General features: G+C 47.6%; 1 protein-coding gene and 1 pseudogene across 4 annotated transcripts in view; one reads left to right on the top strand and one right to left on the bottom strand.

The window, feature by feature from the left end:
* Positions 1-3,266: 3,266 nt before the first annotated feature.
* On the bottom strand, positions 3,267-3,769 carry LOC147995760 (large ribosomal subunit protein eL21 pseudogene; annotated as a pseudogene).
* Positions 3,770-8,502: 4,733 nt separating this feature from the next.
* The window catches only part of Kif3b (kinesin family member 3B), a 39,498-nt gene continuing 26,748 nt past the window's right edge, over positions 8,503-21,252 (top strand). The window contains exons 1-2 of one of the 4 annotated variants that reach the window (XM_087651070.1): positions 9,537-9,621; positions 11,974-12,057. The gene's annotated coding sequence lies outside the window, so the exon portion shown is untranslated. Of the gene's footprint in view, positions 8,580-9,497; positions 9,712-11,973; positions 12,058-21,252 lie in introns of those variants that run through there. The other 3 variants (XM_087651071.1, NM_001106529.1, XM_087651072.1) reach the window with 3 other exon arrangements.

Below are 21,252 nucleotides of genomic sequence, written 5' to 3' on the forward strand. Positions count from 1 at the left end.
GGATTTGGTGGTTTTTTTTTTTTTTTCTTCTTCTTCTTCTTCTTCTTTTTTTTCGCAGCTGGGGACCAAATCCAGGGCCTTGCGGTTGCTAGGCAAGCGCTCTACCACTGAGCTAAATCCCCAACCCCGGATTTGGTGTTTTTATGTTAAGTGTGTGTGTGTGTGTGTGTGTGTGTGTGTGTGTGTGTGTGTGTGTGTGTGTATGTATGTATGTATGTATGTGGGGCGCATGTGTGCATGCATGTTAGTATGTGCACATGGATACAAGGCGCCCATGGTGGTCAGAAGAAGGCATCAGGCCCCCTGGAGCTGGAGTTAGGCAGTTGTGACCTGTCTGATGGAGATGTTCTCTGGAGTTGTCTTTTTTTCTTTCTGGAGCTGAGGACCAAATCCAAGGCCTTGCGCTGTTATATGTGTTCTTTTTTTTTTTTTTTTTTTTTTTTTTCCGGAGCTGGGGATTGAACCCAGGGCCTTGCGCTTGCTAGGCAAGCGCTCTACCACTGAGCCAAATCCCCAACCCCGTTATATGTGTTCTTAACTGCTGAGCTATACCTCCATCCTGTGGGTTTGGATTTTCGGTATTTTTAGAAACACTTTATTTATAATCAGTTTTTGCCTGTACATATATCCATGCACTGTATGTGCCTGGTGCCCTCAGAAGTCAGAAGAAAGCTCCAGATCCTCTGAAACTAGTTATGGATGGTTGTTAGTCCCCATGTAGGGGCCGAGAACCCAACCCAGATCCACTGGGTTTCATCAAGTGCTCCTAACCTCTGAGCTGTGTCTTTCATCCCATTCATTGTTTTATATGTATGGCTGTCTTGCCTGCACATATGTCTGCACACAACCGGTGCCTGCAAAAGACAGATGAGACCAATGAAGAGGATATTGGATCCCAAGGAACTGAAGTTACAGAGGGCTGTGAATTGCTATGTGGGTGCTGGATACCTAACCTGGGGCCTCTGGAAGAGTAGCCAATACTGTTAACAAGGAGGCTCTCTTTCTAGTCCAGGACATCATTTGTTTGTCTGTCTTGAAACAGAGTCTCTCTATTATGGAACCCTGGCTGTCCTGGAACTCCTTTGTAGAACAGGCTGGACTTGAACTCACAGAGATCCACCTGCCTCTATCTCCTGAGTGCTGGGATTAAAGTCATCCCAAATTTGTTGTTGTTATTTTGAGACAGGACCTTACTACATAGGCCAGGTTGGCCTTCAACTCCCGGTTCTGCCTTTCCTCTTACGTGCTGGAGTTACACGGGGAAGGCCACTCTGCTCAATGTCAAATCCTTTACTGACATCTCCGTTCATCTCTCTATCCCCTAACAGTGAATGTGTTTCCTTGCTGAAAACTGACATCGGGATGTAGCTCAGTTGGTAGAATGCTTACCTACTGCACATGCAGCCTTGGTCTTTGTCACCGTGTTAAAGCCAGGCATGGTGGTATATGATGTTTACCCTAGTGTTTGGGAGGTGACAGTAGGAGGATCGAGAATTCAAGGTCATCGTCTTTGGCTATACACAGAGTTCTCAACTAGCCTGGGCTAGATAAGAGAGGCAGAAAGAAAGGAAAAGTTGGAAGAAGGAAGGAGTTGGGGAGAAAGGAGGGACTGGGATGGACATGGTTGTGTCTAGATATTTGGGACTTCATCTTAACTTCTCAAAATAGTATCTAAAAGTAAAATGGTCCAAGTCAAATGGCTTCTCACAACTGAATTTTCCTATTGTCTGTGCCAATCTCCCACTGCTACTGTCTGGGGCAGGAGGTATAGGAGTGGGGGTAGTGGGGGGTATGACTGGGTGGGGTAGAGGAGTGGGAGGGTGAATGGGTGGGGGTAGAGAGGTGGGGGTAGAGGGTGAGTGGGTGGGGAGGTTGGGGGAGGATGGAAGCGTTCCACTCTCTTCCATTCCATTGCTAATATTAGGCTTTTAAAAAAAGCTGTTGATAAGAAAGAAATGATAGGGGTTGGGGATTTAGCTCAGTGGTAGAGCGCTTGCCTAGGAAGCTCAAGGCCCTGGGTTCGATCCCCAGCTCCGAAAAAAAGAACCAAAAAAAAAAGAAAAAGAAAAGAAAGAAAGAAATGATAATGTTTCTTCTTTTCCCTGAAGATTTGCTGTGTAGCCCAAACTGTTGCTAGTATCCTGGTTCATTGTTTAAAGGGATACAATGTATCCTGGTGGGCAGGTGTGATAGCAGCAGTAGAAGGTGGCTTGTCTGCAGAAACAGACGCTGCCACTCCACTCACCTAGCTTTCTCCTGGTTTTTTTTTTTGTTTGTTTGTTTTTTTGTTTTTTTCTCTTTTCCTTTTCGGAGCTGGGGACCAAACCCAGGGCCTTAAGCGCTCTACCACTGAGCTAAATCCCCAATCCCAGCTTTCTCCTGTTTAATGCACTCCTGAACCCCAAGTCTCCCTGGCTCAGTCAAATCTTTCTGGAAGCACCCTGATAGTCATACCCAGAGGTCGACTTCTATGACGATTCTAAGAGAGTCCGGTTGACAAGGAAAATTAACCAGCATATAGACCTTGAACTTGCAAATTACCTGTCTCAGGATTCTGGGAGCGAGATGCAGGGGTGTGCCACCCACACACCTTCTATAGTGTACCTTTTTGTGTTGATTTTTAGAAACTGCTTTTTTAATTGTCTATGAGGGTAGGCGGCGAGAGGATATGGGGTATATGTGCACATATATGTGTTGGGGTGTACATGCCTGTGCATGTCCATATGGGGAAACTGGAGGAGGATATTAAGGTATCCTGTATGGCTCTCTGTCCCATTCCTTTGAAGTAATCCTCCTGTTTCTGCTCCTCACAGCACTGTGGTTATAGGCTATCTCAAAACCCTTTCTGGGTTGGTTGGTACCTGGGTACTGGGATCCAAATTCAAAGTCATCATGGTTTGCACAGTGAACACTCTTAACTAACCACTGAGCAGTCTTTCCAGGACACATAGTTTACGTTTTTAACATATATTTATTATGCATAGCATACACATGTGCTATGTCATGCATGAATGGGAAAGAGAACTTTTGGGGTTCTGTCTTCCACTATATAGGTTCTGGACTGAATTCAGGTTCTCAGTCTTGGTGGTAAGCATCCTTACCTGACAAACCCACCATGTTGGCCCTAATGTATGCTTTTTCTTGTTTTCTTTTTGACAGAGGGTCTTATTTTGTAGTGTTGGCTAGCCTTGACCTCATAGAGATCCACCTGCCTCTGCCTCTTGAGTGCTGGCATCAAATCTTCTAATTTTTTTTTTGTAGTCCGGGTTCTTTATTTCCTTCTGTACACTAGGCCATGAATCCATATGGACTGGGCTCCAGCAGCTCAGGCTCCTTCTCGTTAGTCCTCACAAAGTAGGCTTCTCTGGGTAGCACAGGCTGGCGCTTCAGCTGAACCCAGGTGCCCTTCTCTTTGGCTTCCTTTTTCTTCTGATCGTTCTCCTTCACCTGCTTCAGGAAGCTGTCTCTGCTCTTCAAATGCTTGATGTGCTCAGTCCACACATTGATCCTCTTGGCCAGAATCTTGCCTTTAACTTGCTTGTTTATAATGATGCCCACCGCATGCTGGGTGACATTGTAGACTTCTGGTTTTGCCATGGTAATACTTAGGGGGCATTCCTTTTTGAACAGTGTCCATTCCCTTGAAGTCTACAATATCATCCTTCTTGTAGATTCGCATGTGTGTGGCCAAAGGCACAACTCCATGTTTCCTAAAAGGCCTAGGGAACATAGACCGAGTACCTCTCCTCTTTCCTTTTGTGTTCATCATTTTGGTGAGTTACTGGAAGATGGCTGCCACGGTCGAACCTAATGTATGTTTTTTTTTTTTTTTTTTTTTTTTTTTTAAGATTTATTTTATTTATTATATAAGTACACTGTAGCTGTCTTCAGATACACCAGAAGAGGGCATCAGATCTCTTTACAGATGGTTGTGAGCCACCATGTGGTTGCTGGGAATTGAACTCATGACCTCTGGAAGAGCAGTCGGGTGCTCTTAACCGCTGAGCCATCTCTCCAGCCCCTAATGTATGTTTTTAATAGGTGTTTTTATGCTCTGCTGTGGGCTAGCCACTGTGCTACAGAAGACAAACATACATTGTCCATGCATGGGGACTACACTTAAGTCCTGGTTTGGTTCTGTGACTTCTGGCTGTGATGTTGACACCATTACTCTCACCGTCCCCTTTCATTTACTGTGCCCTACGCTTAGGTTTCATGCATATAATCCTTTCAGTGAATCCTCACAGGAACCCTTCAGTCCAGGGGTTGGAGATTTAGCTCAGTGTAGAGCTTCCCTGAGAAGCTCAAGACCGTGGGTTACATCCCACCATTAGGGGTGGAGGTTGGGGTGGGAGGGAGAGGAATGAGATCCAGAAAGGTGGACTAACATGATCAAGGTCACATATCCGTTAAGTGCCTGAGGAGGAAGCAATTACTGTCCGACCCTTGCCTGGCTTGCTTCAGAAACATCAAAGATATGAGTTTAGAAGCCATTAGCTCCATCCCCAGTCTTCTGGGCCTCTCTCAGGTCACACAGGCTCATCCATGCTGAACCTGGGCACCTCGCCAAGTGACAACCATTAAGCCTGTCTCATGTACTTGGCCTCCATCCAAGCTCAGCGTCTTATTTCCTCTTGAAAGGGGCTCAGGAATACCACCTCTTTACCATCCAATAAATAATTTCTATTCCTTTAGTCTTTTTATACAGCCCCCTTCCAGCCCTCTTCCCCAAATAGCATCAAATTTCAAAGAACACCAAGCCCTCTTACTGGCAGGGCTCCCCACACTGACAATTGTTGCTTCCTTAGGACACCACAGGCCTGTGTAAGAGTTGGGTGTTTTCCTTCGGTGAGTTCGGGATTGGAAACCAGGACCCTGTGTATGCTTAGCAAGTGCAACACTCTCACTTTGTAGTTCAAGCTAGACTTGAACTCTTTTTTTTTTTAAAGATTTATTTATCTATTATAAGTACACTGTAGCTGTCTTCAGACACACCAGAAGAGGTCATCGGATCCCATTACAGATGGTTGTGAGCCACCATGTGGTTGCTGGAAATTGAATCCAGGACCTCTGGAAGAGCAGTCAGTGCTCTTAACCATTGAGCCATCTCTCCAGCCCTAGACTTGAACTTTTAATCTCTCTGCTTCTGCCACCTCCCAAGTGCTGGGAAGAGAGAAACACTACATCATATCTGACTCCGTTTTTTTTTTAATTTCATCTTTATGACAAACCTGGAAAGTGTCAAATATATATTTTACAGGTAGATAAATTGAGTTCTAAAGAGTGGCTTGCATTGGGTCACCTTCTAGATAAAGGAAGAAATTAGAAGTCAGGCCCCAAATTGTCTGTATCTGAAGTCTTCATTGGATAGTCTGGAACTGTCCTGTGCCCTGTGGTAGTCACAGGTGACAACTCAAACATAATCAGTAAACACCACTTGGTTCCTCAGGAGCCCTGGTATCATTTTGGAAACAGAGCAGCCACATGTAGCCAGTGGCTACCATATTGAATGGTGCCAATATAGGGTATTTCTACCACAGCCACAGTTCTGCCAGACAGCACTATTCTAGAATGTCGGAGAAGAAGGGAAACTTGATGCTTTTGCCATGCCATGGGGAACCAGGCCATGCTTTCGGCCAACCCTGTAGGAAGTTCATTAGAAGTTCCTTCCTGTAGGCAGGATCATCATCAAGGCCAGACACCTTGGCACATGCCTTTAATCTCAGCACTCAGGAGACAGATACAGGTTGATCTATGTGAATTTGAGGACAACCAGGTGTACATAGTAAGTTCCATGCAGAGTGAGACCCTGTCTCCAAAAATCATAGTAAAGCCAGCCATCGTGGTCTGGGGTAATAGCTCAGTGAGTTTGTTACTCAAGCATGAGGACCTGAGGTCCCTCCCCAGCACCCAGATTAAAAGGCCACATTGGGGGCTAGAGAGTTGGCTCAGTGGGCGATTGCTTTTGCAGAGGACCAAGGTTCAATTCCCAGCACCCGAATGGCAGTTCACAACTGGATGTGTGCAACTCCAGTTCCAGCGAATATGATGCCTTCTTCCCGCCTCAGGAACCAGTCACTCAGAGTTGCACACGCATATGTGCAGGCAAACCCTCCTATACATAACACAGTAGAGAAGTCGGAAAACAATCCAAAAGCCACGTGGTAGCATGCACTTGTTATCCCAGTGCTGGGAGTGCGGAATCCCAATAAAGTGCTTTCTTTTATAAATGGCATTGGTCATGAGGTTTTTGCCAGAGCAATTGAAAAACAACTTATACAGAGAGGCAGAGGCAGGCAGATCTCTGAGTTCAAGGCCAGCCTGGGCTACAGAGTGAGTTCCAGGACACCCAGGGCTACACGGAGAAACACTGTCTCAGGGAAAAGCAAGCGAGCAAGCAAACGGAACCATCACTACTAACAACAACAACAAAACAAACAAACAAACAAACAAAAAACCAAAAATGGTCTGGAAGGCCCTGGGTTCCATCCCCAGCACCTCATGAGTGAACCAGAAGTTCCAGGTTATTTTTGTTTTCATACTGAATTTAGGGACAGCCCAGAATGGGAGAGGGTGCAAATAGTAATTAAAAGAACCAATAGGAGAAAAAAATGGCAATTATTAGCCTTAGAAAATACCAAAAGAGGGCTGGAGAGATGGCTCAGTGGTTAAGAGCACTGACTGTTCTTCCAGAGGTCCTGGATTCAATTCCCAGCAACCACATGGTGGCTCACAACCATCTGAAATGGGATCTGGTGTGTCTGAAGACAGCTACAGTGTACTCATGCACATAAAATAAATAAATAAGTCTTTAAAAAAAAAAAGAAAATACCAAAAGATACAGAAGAGACAAACATAAGCATATATATTGCTTCACGTGTTTGTAAATAACACATAATGTGGTTATAACTAATACTGGTGAGCTTTGAGTCAGTTTGGTAGGTATCTTTCTTTTTTTTTTTTCCGTTTAAGATAGGGTTTCTCTGTGTCACCCCAGCTCTCCTAGACCTTGCTCTGTAGACCATGCTGGCCTCCAACTCAGGGCTCTGCCCACTTCTCCCTTAGGGATGCTTTTTGCTTTGATGGAAGGGTAACCAGACTCCAAAGATGCTATGCAGTGAGGGTGACTTGATGTGTTTTCCGGTTTTCTTTCTTTCTTTCTTTCTTTCTTTTTTTTTTTTTTTTTTTTTTTGGTTCTTTTTTTCGGAGCTGGGGACCGAACCCAGGGCCTTGCGCTTCCTAGGCAAGCGCTCTACCACTGAGCTAAATCCCCAACCCCTCTTTTTTTTTTTTTAAGAGTTATTTATTTTTTATTTATGTGAGTACACTGAAACTGTCTTCAGACACACCAGTAAAGGGCATCCGTTCCCATTATAGATGGTTGTGAGCCACCATGTGGTTGCTGGGAATTGAACTCAGGAAGAGCAGTCAGTGTTCTTAACTGCTGAGCCATCTCTCTAGCCCTCAGGTTTTCAAATTATTACTCAGACCATCTAGTTGAGATGCCCACCATGATGTGCCCCCAGCCCAGCTAGTTAGGTATCTTTTTCTTATTACATTCTCTCTCTCTCTCTCTCTCTCTCTCTCTCTCTCTCTCTCTCTCTCTCTCTCTCTCTCTCTGTGTGTGTGTGTGTGTGTGAGTGAGTGTGTACACTATACATGTGCTGAGGTCAGAGGACAACCTAAGTTGTTTCTTTTTTGCCCAGTGGGTCCTGGAATCTACTGTTGTCAAGCGCCTTTACCTTCGAGCCATCAGAGCGTAGCATCATTTTCCTACAACTATGTGTTATTTTGGCTCTGTACCCAAGGGATGCTCATCCTCTGGCCTCCATTTCCGAAGTGCAGGACTACAGGCACAAGCCATCATGTGCAACCAAGGTTTTTTGATTTGATGGTAAGAGTAGTGAAACTCCAAGGACGCCATGCAGGGACATGCTTAAGGTTTTAAATTATTGTTCAGGCCATAAAGTATATTAACAGAGAATAGGAATTTCAGTCTAGTCCAAAGATGCAGGTGATGTGGCCTGGCCTTGCTTGTGGAGCTGTCCCTGACGGTGGAGAAATACAGGTATGTGAAAATCAGACTGTAGGACGCGGTGGCCGAATGGTAGTGACAGGTAGGGCATTAGGGATTTTCTTAAGGATTTGTCTTCATCCCTAGTTGGCCCTAATTGGGAGCCACTCAATACTAATCTGAGACCCAGATCAGACAACTGACCTGAAAGAGTTTTCGGAAGGGGAGGATGAAAGCGCGTGGTGTGAGACCAAGGTACTGTGCTCAGTTTCACAAACGAAGAAAATGAGGCACGCACGGAGTCTGGGACCTTAGAAGGGTCAGAGGGTTGGCGCACGCTGGGAACCTGGGAAGCGCCCTGGCACACTCGGTTCCGCCCCATCGGCGGGCTGCTCACTTCAGAGGCCCAATAAAGTTATTGAAATTGACGCGGTTGCTAAGGAAGTGGGTCGCCGAGCCGGGTTGCTAAGGAAGTGAGCGGCCGCGGTCTCTCCCCATCCGGGGCAGCGGGGAATGGCTGAGCCCGGGGTTCGCCGCCGCCGCCCGCTCTCGGCTGCGGCCGCAGGTGAGTTCGGGATGCGGGGTCCCGGCGGGGCGCCCAGCGTAATCCCGGCGTCGTTGCTCTGCGAGCCGCAGCATCCTTTGCCCAGCCTCAGTGATATCTCTGACCACCCGGCTTCTTCTCGGGCGCGGCCGGCAGGACCCCCCAGTATCGGCCGCCCCTGCCCGCTCCTCACGGCCGGTCCGGGGCCGTAATCCCAGGCCCTGCCTGGAAAGGCCGCTCAGGAAGCAAGTACCTGAGGTCCGAGCCTCAGGGCGGTGCCTGGCTCGCTGTGTGACCTTGGACAAACCCCTTGCCCTCTCTGGCAGCAGCAGACCTGACTGTCCATTGGGGTCTTGACACTTGCTGGGGAGACGTGTACATGAAAGGGCTCCAAGTGGGAAGTGGGTGAACGGCCAGGGTACTCTGTGTGGGGACCAAGAGTCCTGTTTGAAGTCTGAGTGCTTGAGTTTGAGGCTGCAAAGGATGGCGTTGTCTTCTGCTCATCTGTAAATCAGATCATGGGATAATGCCCTTCCGTGGGAAGCAGGGCGTCTGGAGTAGCTTGGGAATGATGCTTGTTTAAAAAAAAAAATCAACATGTTAATTGCATATAGCGGGTTTCATGATGTCGTTTCATTCGTGTGTATAATTATTTTATTCGTGTCACCTTCCCACTGACCCTTTCCCTTCACTTTCTAGTCTCTTCTAATTCCATGCCCTAGCGCAGCTTACAAGAACTTGGTGAGGGGTTCTCTTCAGGAGCATGGGTGTTTTACCCGTGGCGACACTACAGAAGGAAATGCCTCCTACCCCCTCAATCACCAATAACTCATGTGAGGTGTCAGGGGTGGGGGTGTGGTGGTGGGGGACACAACACCTCAGGAATGGGCGGGGTGTTGCGAGCCCCTCCCCCTAGCAACCGTTAACTGCCCATATATCCTCGAGTAGGGGCGGGTCCTTGTGAGCTCCTCCCCCTCCACAAAACACGTGGTTAGTACTTATGACACTAATGGGATGGAGCCTTCCAAGAAGGGGAGGATGACTTGGAACCAGAAGGACTTAGGTGTGTAGCTTGCGCATACGGGTATTCCAGACACCCTGGCCATTCCCCACCCACAGAGGATGGAAGTTGTTGACCTCTTAAAAGGCACTGGTGAGAAGAAACCCAGAGATAAGGTTTTGTAGAAGGCGGGGGTGGGGTAGGTGGGGGGGGCGGTTATGGTTTCGTTCAATAATTGTGCCATGTCTGTCCCCCGACATATTTATAACGAGAATAGGAGTTTTTCTCTCTTCTGAGAAGTGCTTAGAGCAGTAGCGATCATTTGGAACTCAATGATTAAGAAGTTCTTTGAGGCGTATTATCTCATTTAATCATCACAGACTGTGTCAGGCAGCTGGTGATGTCACCCGGTATTGTAGATGAGGAACCTGTGCCTGAGAAAAGGAAATGGCTTGCCTAAGGCTCGGAGGCTTACGGTGTGATGGAGATGGACGGGCCTTTTACTCCCTGCTCCCCGATGCCTATGCTTTCTCAACAGTTAACTGCAAGTAACTGCAAGCAGTAACACAGGGGTATTTTGGGTTGCTTCTAATTGCTTTAGCTAGAAGTTGTTCTCCCAATGGCATGGAAACAAGATCTCAGAACAAAAGGCTTTGCTTGTTTTAGTTTGTTCCTAGCATATATTCATTTTCCCTAATAAATCTGACAGACTTTTAAAAATACTGTTACTGTAGTTTGTGTATGAGTACCAGCATATGCTATGGTGTGTGGAGGTAAGAAGTCAGCTTTGTGGAGTCGATTACTTCCACCTTTATGTGGGCCCTGGGGATCAAACTCCATGGACTCAGGTAGTCAGGCCTGTGTGGCAAGTGCTTTCCCTGCTGAGCCATCTCCCCTGACCCAGTGCGACTCTTAAATCTATGTTATAATATATTTTGATCATACTCATCCCCATTACCTTCCTACTCCTGCTGATCCCCCCTCTTCCCACATTGTCCCCCTTTCATATCTCCCCACTTCCCTGATGACCCAGCCAGTCTAATCAGGATCGCTTATAGAAACATAGGTGAGGGGTTATTATAAGAGCACAGGCAACTTACTAGTGTTTCCATGCCTGAAGAGGTGCCTCTTTCTCAGCAAACATCGACTGCCTGTAAATGCCTAGTGGAGTTGGGCCTTATGAAGCCCTAACCCTTCTGTGACTAGACATTGATGGCTTTCTGCACACACAGGCACAGCTGCTGGGAGCTCCCAGGGCCACAGCCATGTCCTACCCAAAGACAGCGTTCCCCACACGACACTCCCCACACGCCACTACCCTTCTTCTGCCCCCTCTGCTGTGATGGTCTCTGAACCTTGGGTGGGGGTGTTAAATGCTCCCATTGAGGCTGAGTACTCAAGAGTCCCTTACCTCCAGCACCTTGGCATTTATGAGCCTCAGTAACCATGACCCACTGCAAAAGAAGCACCTGTGAGCAAAGCTGACTCCCCTACTAATCTATAGGCATGAACCTAAATCTTTAGAAAGCGGCTTGACAGATACAGCACATCCATTTAGCAGCACAACAGCAGTGACTCGGCAACTAGGGCCTATGTCCTCTCCAGACCTGGGCTTTGACCAGGCTCTCGGACTAGATGGGAATTGCCATCTGTGGAGAAGGCCGCAGTGTAAGCTGTTGGTTACCCTGTAACTGCCTGGCACTATTGCTGGGCAGCTCATTATTGTAGGATGAATGTACCCACAACTGAGTGACACTGTTGACGTGAGTTCTTTCCTAGCAGGCTGCATAGCATCGTCAACCCTGTGAGCCACAGCCAGCAGCAGGGAAGCATCCAGCTAGTTTCGGGTTGGTTTCTCTTTGTCAGGAAATCAAAGCTTGTAGTGTCTTTAGCAACAAGGTCTTACCATCTCATAATGGTGGGCAACCAACAGCGTTAGCCTGTTTTGGGTACCTCAAGGGAATCTCTGGTGATTTGAATGGGACCACTGAGACATCCAGGCTTAATTGAACAGCTGCCTGTTTCTTGGCCTGTACAGTAAGTGACAGCCATGGCTGGACTACTGCATCTCCTTTTAATAATAAATCCCCTTTTAATAAACACTGTCATCCTCCGTTCTGTTCCTTTAGCAAACCCAGACCAATAGAGTACCATTCTCCAGCAGTTCATGGTGAGGTAGCCCACCCCTGACACTAACATTTTCCTGTAATAATTTGTGGCTGTGAACTGCTTGGTACATTTGGTAAATGTTAGCTGTCATTGTTGGGGCTTAACCTAGCATGTGTACTATACTTCATATTCTGTTAGTGGTTGGTGAGTGAGCATAGTGTGGTTATAATCTCAGGTCTGTCAGAGATCCTCAGAAGCATAAAGCAGTTGTCATCGTGGCATTAGTGGATGTCGGTATTCTTGCAGGCTTTCTCCAGGAACCAGGACCTCCTTGCCAGGATGGACCGCAAAGAAAAGAGAAATCTGGTGCAGCGGGATGTAGCTCAGTTGGTAAAATGCTTGCCTATCATACATGAACCCTGGATGTCTCCTCTAGTGCCACATAGACACTGGCATGGTGGCTAATGTCTGTGATCCCAGAACTCGGGTGCTAAAGGACGATCAGAAGTTCAAGGCCACTCTGCCTATCAAAGTGTGGGGTCAGTCTGAGCCACACGATGCCCTATTTATGTTTGTTTTAAGGAGGAAACTGGTTAATTGGAGGTTTTTGGGTCCAAATTCAGTAAATGTTTATTACATTTTTCTATCCCAGGGATGGACAGGATGTTGTATCTCCATGGCCTTGAAGGAACCCAGAGCTTAATTTGCAAATAGTTGTCATTTGACAGTATTTGATCTCCTACCCTTCAGGTGTCAGGTTTGCTGGGGCCTTGTACAAGCATTCCACTAACCAGCCCCATCTCTGGCCTCTTGGTTTTTGTTTAAGGTTGCTCTGGCTAGCCTCTAATTCCCGCTCAAGTGATCTTGTCACCTTAGCTTCCTGAGCACATGAAACTGTCGGCGTATGTTAACACACCTGCCTTGACTTGTCAATGGATTCATGGGTTGTGTTTGTGTTGGCCGTAAAGTAAAGCCCTGCTGTCTTCTGCTGCGTCCTGAGATGTCTGCTAGGCACCCAGGGTGGGAACTAGCAGTGGGGAGGGAGTGGTGGGGGGGTAGGGGAGGGAGTGGTGGGGGGGTAGGGGAGGGAGTGGTGGGGGGGTAGGGGAGGGAGTGGTGGGGGGGTAGGGGAGGGAGTGGTGGGGGGGTAGGGGAGGGAGTGGTGGGGGGTAGGGGAGGGAGTGGGGGGGGAGTAGGGAACCTCAGATGGCTCCTACACCTTTTCCCTCCTTGTTATCGTTCCCTTCCCCCTCCTTTTCCTTTCTCCTCTTTTTGTAGTTCTTTTTTTTTTTAAAGATTTATTTATTTAGTGTATGTGAGTACACTGTTGATCCCTTCAGACACACCAGAAGAGGGTACTGCACCTCATTACAGATGGCTGTGAGCCGCCATGTGGGTGCTGGGAATTGAACTCAGGACCTCTGGAAGAGCAGTCAGTGCTCTGAACTGCTGAGCCATCTCTCCAGCCCCTAGTTCTTTTTTTTTTTAGATTTATTTTTATTTTCTGTGCATAGATTGCTCTTACATCTTTTAACTTCCTTGTTATCTTTCCCTTCCCACTCCTTTTCCTTTCTCTTCTTTTTCTATTTTTTTAAAAGATTTATTATTTTCTGTGCATTGGTTTGCCTGCATGAATGTTTGTGTGAGGGGCTATGGCGGTGTGAGCCGCCATGTGGGTGCTGGGAATTGAACCCAGGTCCTCTGGAAGAACAGCCAGTGCTCTTAACTGCTGAGCCATGTCTCCAGCCCTTTCAGTTTCTTCTTGTCTTTCTGCGGTCCTGTTATGTAGCGGGTTGGCCTTGAACTAGCTCTCCTGCATGCCAGGTTCATACACATTTCACCTATGGATTTTCAGGTCGCTGAGGAAGAACCTTGTCTTGTGATAGTTGACACACTGCTGTCTGTATGGATCTTGGTGCTTTCGAAATGGGCCTTTATTTGGTCTCACTGGTCCCCTTTGAGGAAGGTGAGGTGCAGATTAAACACTGCAGTGGACAATGGGGGAACTCCTAGGAAGAGAAGCCATTGCTGCTGGGAAGTAGCCCACCTCACACTGGTGTCCACGTCTTCAGACTCCAGGCACAGTGTTCTTCTTGCAGTGTTTATATGGCTTCATTTGTGGGACATTTACTGAGCAATTGGTAGGTGGCAGCCCTGTGCAGCCCAAGGATATGACAGCGAAGAGATGGCTAAGGTCCTTGTTCTCACAGTTACAGTTCAGCAGGTGTAAACCCAAAACCAAAAAGTAGAGACAAGGGGATTTGAACTGGAGAAGTACAATGGAGACAGTGGCATAGTAGTGGGCTAGAAAGTCACTTCTCCAGGGATGGGGAGGAAACACTGCTGCTTTAATTGGGGGAGGTGGTGACATTCTGTTGAGGTTTACTCTCCGGAAGGGCTCACTGTTTGAAGGTTTACCAGAAGGAAAAAGACTCCAAAGTGGACATGAGCTTGCTGATTCCACAAACTGCAGGAAGCAGCTGTGATGGGGTGAGTGCAGAGGTGGCTGGGAGAGCGGGCCGTGGGGGTCTACTATAGACTTGGGCTAGAGGCATCTAAAAGCCATGGGACCACTGAAGGCTTCTGAGAATGTGTCATGATCTAGGTGTTTTTGTTGGTGTCAGTTTTTTAATGTGTATGGGGTGTTTTGCGTGCGTGAATGCCATGTGCCTACAAAGGCCAGAGGGAGTGTCGGACCTCCTCAAACTGGAATTACAGAGGGTTGTGAGCCACTGTGTGTTCTGGGACTTTGGAAGAACACTTACTGAGTCATCTCTATAGACCTTAGTTGATGTTTTAAATAATTTTTAAGACAGGGTCTCTCGTAGCCTAGATTAACCTTAAGTTCTATATGTAGTCGATGAAGGATGGATCAATCGAACTTTTTTTTTTTTTTTGGTTCTTTTTTTGGAGCTGGGACCAAACCCAGGGCCTTGCACTTGCTAGGCAAGCGCTCTACCACTGAACTAAATCCCCAATCCCTCAATTGAACTTCTGATTCTTTTGCCTATCTCCTGTGTCCTGGGGTTATAGGTGTTTGCTACTACACCAGATCACGTGGGCCTAGGGACCGAACTCAGAAGCTGTGTATGCTGGATAAGGTCTCTACTTACTGAGCCACATCCCTGGTCCCTGGTTTTCTGTTTTGTTTTTAAATCACTTGGAGGGCTAACGGTGAGGTTCAGGGTAGAGTGTTCTCGAGGTGTGCTTTTGCCCTCCGTTCCAGCACCAGTGTCACTAAAGGAAACACAAAAGAAAGTGAAATCATCTGGCCTCTGTGGATGCTGAGTTTGAGAGAGCTTTAAGTGCCAGCCAGAAGACTAGGTAGGAGGTTAGTAAGATGGTGGTGGCCTTAGGGTGGTGGCAGGAGATGGCTATATTTTGGAGTTGGCCAGTAAGGTGGAAAGATTAAGGGTGTGACTCCTAGGTTTTTGGCCCAAGCAATTAGGTAGATGTTAGAGGTGCCATCCACCTCTAAAACTATTAGTGGTCTCTGGTGAGGTGCCCTGAGGGAACAACTGAATTATTCCAAGAGGCCCAAGTTGCTAGCAGTACCTTAGCTCCTTGAGAAGGAACCCTCAGCTCCTGCTGAAGGAAGGCAGCCTGGAGGACCTGACAGTATTGCACCTTTGGCACCCAGACCTGCTTTTCCCAGGCTGGCTCCATGCCCAGCTGTGGAGCAGTAAGTGGGTGCTCTGCTGGGGTCCTGTTTACCTATCTCTGGCTGTTTTAGTCTCTGTCCTGACCTGAGGAGCTTTGCTGATGGAGGTTGGAAGGTGCCTAGCCAGCTCTGGGGGAGAGCATAGACTCACTAGCACAGCTTACTCCCCACACCTCAGATGGTCATGCTCTCCCTGCCAAAATGCCTCTTTCCTGGCTGCTGAACAGTAGGTCTAAAGGTTCAGAGCTTTTTAGACAGGGGAAGGCTTTGTAAAGCTGCTGTATTCTGCCAAAATTCCTAGAGGACTCTTGAAAGTAGTAGCTTGTCCAAGAAAGGGCTCCAGGCCTCCTTTTACGTGTACTAGGAAAGGCCTTCGTACATTTGGCAGTCAGTGATGCCTATTCACCATTGTGGGACCCACAACTGCACTGGCTGCTCCAAGTAGCTCTGGTGGTTTTTGTTGCTCCTTCTTGGGTCTCATCAGCTGATCCTCAGTAGTGGCCACATGGAGGGTGGGTTGTCCCAGGCTTCAGGTAAGGACACTGAGATCCCTAGAAGTCAGCCCTTTGTGCTAGTATATTAAAGTACCTGCTAAGGGTTGAGGTAGGTAGTTTTCTGCTGGTCCAAGGGTGCTGCGCATGGCAGAAGTACTTCTTGAAAATGCATAGTTTAGGCCTAGACTGGAGAAGTCAGGGTCTGGATTTCACTATGATCCGTTCATCAAGATCAGAGGCAAAACTATGGTCTGCTTCCGCTTCCCTCCAGTCAGGCCACAGAAGCTGAACGCAGTGCAGCGATGGCCAAGAAAGAGGAGATGTGGAAGATCTGAGGGTGGGGCCACAAACAGCCGGGGAATTTAGGGTGGAGTTGTTCACACAGCTGGATGATCTGGAGGAGCTGTGTCGTCGCCTGGCGACAGTCTCGATCCTCCAAGCTGACCAGCACAGATTGCTCATGCACCAGTACCCTCACTCACTCTCTCGCTCACTCAGTCACTCACTCACTCACTCACTAACTCTGTCTCTCTGGAGGGTCCTGCCTAGCTCAGGGGGACACTCACCCGTGCACAATGGAGCAGGGTACCCACCACTTCTCTTGAGTGGCACAAACAGTCCCTAAAGTAACTGTTGTCACCATCATCCGGGTATCAAAGATCTGAGTTGTCAAATCCATCTTTTGGGGTCACCTTTCTTAACCTTCAGAGAGAAAACCCTACAAAGGCAAAAGAAGTACAAGCCCTGACCTAAGACCCTAGAAGGCAAGGGTTATGCAAGGGCAAGAAGCCCCACACCTCAGGGCCTAGAAGACAAGAGATATGCACACCCCTCACCCCCTTCACTATGCACAGAGCTGGAGACCATGTAGCAGCTGCAGGAGTGGCTGTGCCTGCACACAAGCACGGAGGACACAGTCAAGGTCTAAGGTCACCCCAACAGTAAAACACGAAGCTGGCTCAGAACAAAACAAGAAGCCAGGACTTGGCAATACCAGTCAGCTGATAGCGTGGAGCTAGCTAAGCTAACGTCTGCTGAACCAAGCTTGCAGGCCCTGCTTTCATTTGGTCCTCAGCAGTCTTGCACAGGAACTAACTGTTCCTCCCAGTTCCCGGAAGAGGGAAGTAGAGCCCGTACGAGTCGAATACTTCCCCGAAGATGCTAATCCCAAGTCCACTGCTCTGCCTACTATTTGCTTCCCTCTAAGAACTTTATTTATTATTGTGCATAGTGTGTGTATATGTGCACGTGTGTGCCACGGTGCACCTGTGAAGGTCAGAGGACTTTTGTAGAGTCAGTTCTCTCCTATCTTTATATGGGCTTCAGGGGTCCAACTCCCTCATCCACTGAACCATTGAGCTGGCCTTCTACTGCTTGCTCCCTCCCTCCCTCCTTCCTTCCCTCCTCCCCTCCTTCTCTCCTTCCCATAGAACCCGGAGCCTCTTGTATGCTGAGCACATGCTCCACCACCTAGGGACATCCTCCACCCCATCTGCTTTTGAGATGAGCAGTGACCACAGCATCCATTTGTCAGGGACTTTGTCTTCTGGGTAACTAGTTGGAAATGCTAATAGCAACCAAGTGCAGTGGCCCCTGGTTATAATCCTAGCACTCGGGAGGAAGAGGCAGAAGGGGCAGGCCTTTGGGGTTACACAGTTCCTTTGAGGTTAGCAGGCATTATAAGAGACCCCATCTCAACAGACCAACAAAGAGTGACTTCAAAGCATGTTTGAGGAGATGGGAAACCCCTTGGGCTGTTTTAGAGTAATGACAAATCTTCTCAGTATTTGATGGATGAGGCCACAGACAGACCCAGCTTTGGGCCAATTAGGCCAGCCTTATTTGAAATAGTCTAACTGCAGGCCTCACATGGCTGAAGCTGGAGCCTTGAGCTTCTTTTCTGAGTCGCTTTAACCCTCAGCTCACTTAGTTGCCTGTTCCATGTACATGGGGGGAGGGGGGACCCAGAAACCCTTCATTCAGTACCTTTAGAAAAGCTTCCTGGTTCAGGGCTGGTAAGATGGCTTAGCTGATAAATGTGCCCAACGGCCTGTGTTCAAGGCCAGAGATACACACAGTGGACAGAGAGAATCAGGTCCTGCAAATTGTCCTCCACACGTGCACTGTGATTCACCCATGGCTGCACACACCAAATAGGTTAAAACAGTATTTTTTAAAAAGGCTGTGGCGCGGGGCTGGGGATTTAGCTCAGTGGTAGAGCGCTTACCTAGGAAGCGCAAGGCCCTGGGTTCGGTCCCCAGCTCCGAAAAAAAGAACCAAAAAAAAAAAAAAAAAAAAGGCTGTGGCGCATACCTTTAACCCAGCACTCAGGAGGCTGAGGCAGGTGGATCTCTGTGAGTTCAAGATCATCCTGGTCTACATAGTAAGCTTTAGGGCATTCAGGCTAAATGGTAAGACTTTATCTCAAACTCATCTCTAAAATTAAAAAAATATTTTAAAAGATTATTGGCCAAGCCTATGATATCACAGAAAATTCTGTCACTTGTATTGTGACATGGGGAAATAAGTCAATCTGCCTGGACTAAAGTGTCTGTCTCTCTCTTTGTATGTTTAAGTATGTCTATAGCTGCATATACAAAAACATGACTGGGCCTTGAGGAGGACATCTTCTCCCTTGGTGCCTCTATGCTGGGCTTTCTCCCAGACCTTGTGGGTGGGGCACTCGGCGTGTCTGCAAGCATCCAGTGAGCCCTCCTGTTAGTACCGTGGGTCTGCATTTCATCTTGAGGTGGGAGTGTTTAAGGATCAGTTAATCCTGATGACACATTGTGTCTCTTCACTCTGTCACCTGATTGCAGACACTGAGCTCACTGCCAGCCAGCAGATCTATCTTTAGTGTACAGATGTAGTTACATCATAATTTGCATTAGAGACCTTTCTCCCACCATGGGAGAAATGGGATGGGGTTGGTTTGTTTTTAAAGTTCGGGCGTGTGTTACAGCACTTTGATTTCCCTACACTAGAGCACAGTAGAGATGTGGCTGTGGTCCAGGTGAAGTAGAAAGATGGCTGAGGTTTGGGACATTAATGAACTGTTACCCACGCTGGGGTCCGTCCTAGCATCTTCAGCCCTGGTTTCAGAGGGGCTGTGTGGGCTTCTGTGTAGGAGACAAGATGGGCAGAATAGGAGCTCGGAGCACAGTCTCTGGCAGCCCAGGGGTGGCGGCACTCATCACTCTGAGCACAAAGCTCGTTAGTAAATCGTGGACTGTACAGTGTCAGCCAAGGTAAGTGAGAGGACTATGAGCAGGCAGCCTTTGGTTTTGCAGGATGAAGTAAGAGAGTGGAGAGCTGACAGGCAGTGGCTCCCTTGCTGGTGCTCACTGGCCAGGCAGCCTTTTTTAAAGGGGAAATTGTCCTGTTTTAAGAAAGTAAAATTTCCAGGAGGTGGTGGTGCACACCTTTAATTCCAGCACTTGGGAGACAGAGGAAGGCAGGTCTCTGAGTTAGAGGCCAGCTTGGTCTACAGAGCGACTTCCAGGACAGCCAGGGCTAGACAAAGAAAATCTGTCTTGGGAGGGGGAAAAAGAAAAAGAAGAATTCTTTCTAATCAGGAAAAATCAAGGAATCATGAGACGATCAAAGTAAGGTTCAGAAATGATCCATTAGCGTGCTAATGCCATGTGCAAATATGTTGTGAAGTGTGTTTTCCCTTGGAGATGTGCAGGCCCTGCCTGCTGCCACTGAGGCTGTTTCCAGGGTGAGGGATTGCGATGCCACGGAGAGGACCAGGTGGTGGTGGCCGTCCTCGTGCACGTCGCCCTTGGTCCACATTTCTGGGTGTTTGTTGTTCGATTGTTGTTATGGTGTTGGAGACTAAAAATAGTGCCTCTTGCGTACTGGACCCTGATCTGCATCCCCAGCCACTTGTTACTTTTGTTTTGAGACAGGGTCTCACTGAGTTACTCTTGAACTCAAGCTGGCCTTGACTTTACTGTGTGCTTGCCTAAGCCTCCCCAGGAACTGAGTGTGTTCTAGTGTGGTTGGAGATAGGTGTTTATATTTTCAACCATAATTAAAAGAAATTATTCAGTGAAAAGCCAGAGAATGTTTTTTCCTCCCTCCCATTTTGGAACCCCAAGCACCATGACCCACACCCCCAGCCTACACCAGCGTTAGGTCATCTCCTTCACCTTAGCCCAAGATTCTCCACCTGTGGGGCTGACCCCTTCGGGGTGGACTGATCCTTTCATGCTTTCGCAGGAGTCACAAACCAGACATTTACAAATTCATAACAGCAGCAATGAAAATGACTTCATGGTTGGGGTCCTCACATGATGAGGAACTGTATTAAAGGGTCACAGCATTAGGAAGGTTGGGAACACTGTTTTAATTTTAACCTCATCTACTGCACCATGATTATTTTGAAACAAATTGTATATGCATGACTTTACCTGAAAATTCTTGTATCTATCATAAAAAGGTAAACTTATTCTTTTTTATTTTCTGTGTATGTGTGTGTGCCTGCATGTATATATGTGCAGAACATGCATATAGGTGCCCATGGAGGCCAGATGTCAGATCTCCTGGGACTGGAGTTACAGGTGGTTGTGAGCCACCTAAAATGGAAGTGACTGAGTCGCTCTCTGATATCCACTTCCATACCCATGCACCACCACTCCTCACCTCCCTGCAAACCCCCTCAAACACACGCACACACACACACACACACACACACACACACACACACACACACACGCATGCACGCATGCACACGAAGTAGAGAACAAGCCAGGTGTGGTGGTGCACGTGTGCAATCTCAGCACTTGAGAAGAGAATGCAGGAAGGTCAGGAGTTCAAAGCCATCCTCAGGAACATAGCTCATGATAGCTAGCCTAGGCTATATGAGACCTTCCTTACCTTAAAGGAGAAGGGAAGGGAAGGTGACTGAATCCTTGTAGGAAATTTATGAGTGTTTCACTATTAAATACAAGAGGGGGCTTCTGCCCTACTCCCAGGTAAATGCTTTCTGTGACAGAGGTGTGTGGCACCTCTTTGGATTCAGGACAGACTATTTAAAGGAACATGGCACTTGCAACACTGAGGGAATGATTAGTAAGATCAGGCACTGCTGATCTTACTGGGCTGCTCTTTCAGGTCACTCTCTGACAATGTGTCTGTCTTCAGATGCTCAAACCAAAATCAAGGTGCTAGCCTTGTTTCCTCAAGCAGGGAATAAATGGCTTTATTGCTTCCTCTCTCCTCAGTTATATATACAAACCCACCAGAAAGTCTGAAGAGACAGACAGACAGACAGACAGACAGACAGACAGACAAAAGAAGACTTGCAAGCTCACTAACCAGAGAGCAGCATGGCTTCCAGTCCTGTTGCCTCACCCATGGGTATGGGCACCCGCCATTCTTGAGGGCAGGCATCTTACCAACAGAAGAAACAATGACATAGAACTT

This window comes from Rattus norvegicus, chromosome 3 (genome assembly GCF_021556685.1).
Source record: "Rattus norvegicus strain SHRSP/BbbUtx chromosome 3, alternate assembly SHRSP_T2T, whole genome shotgun sequence".
NCBI lineage: Eukaryota > Metazoa > Chordata > Mammalia > Rodentia > Muridae > Rattus > Rattus norvegicus.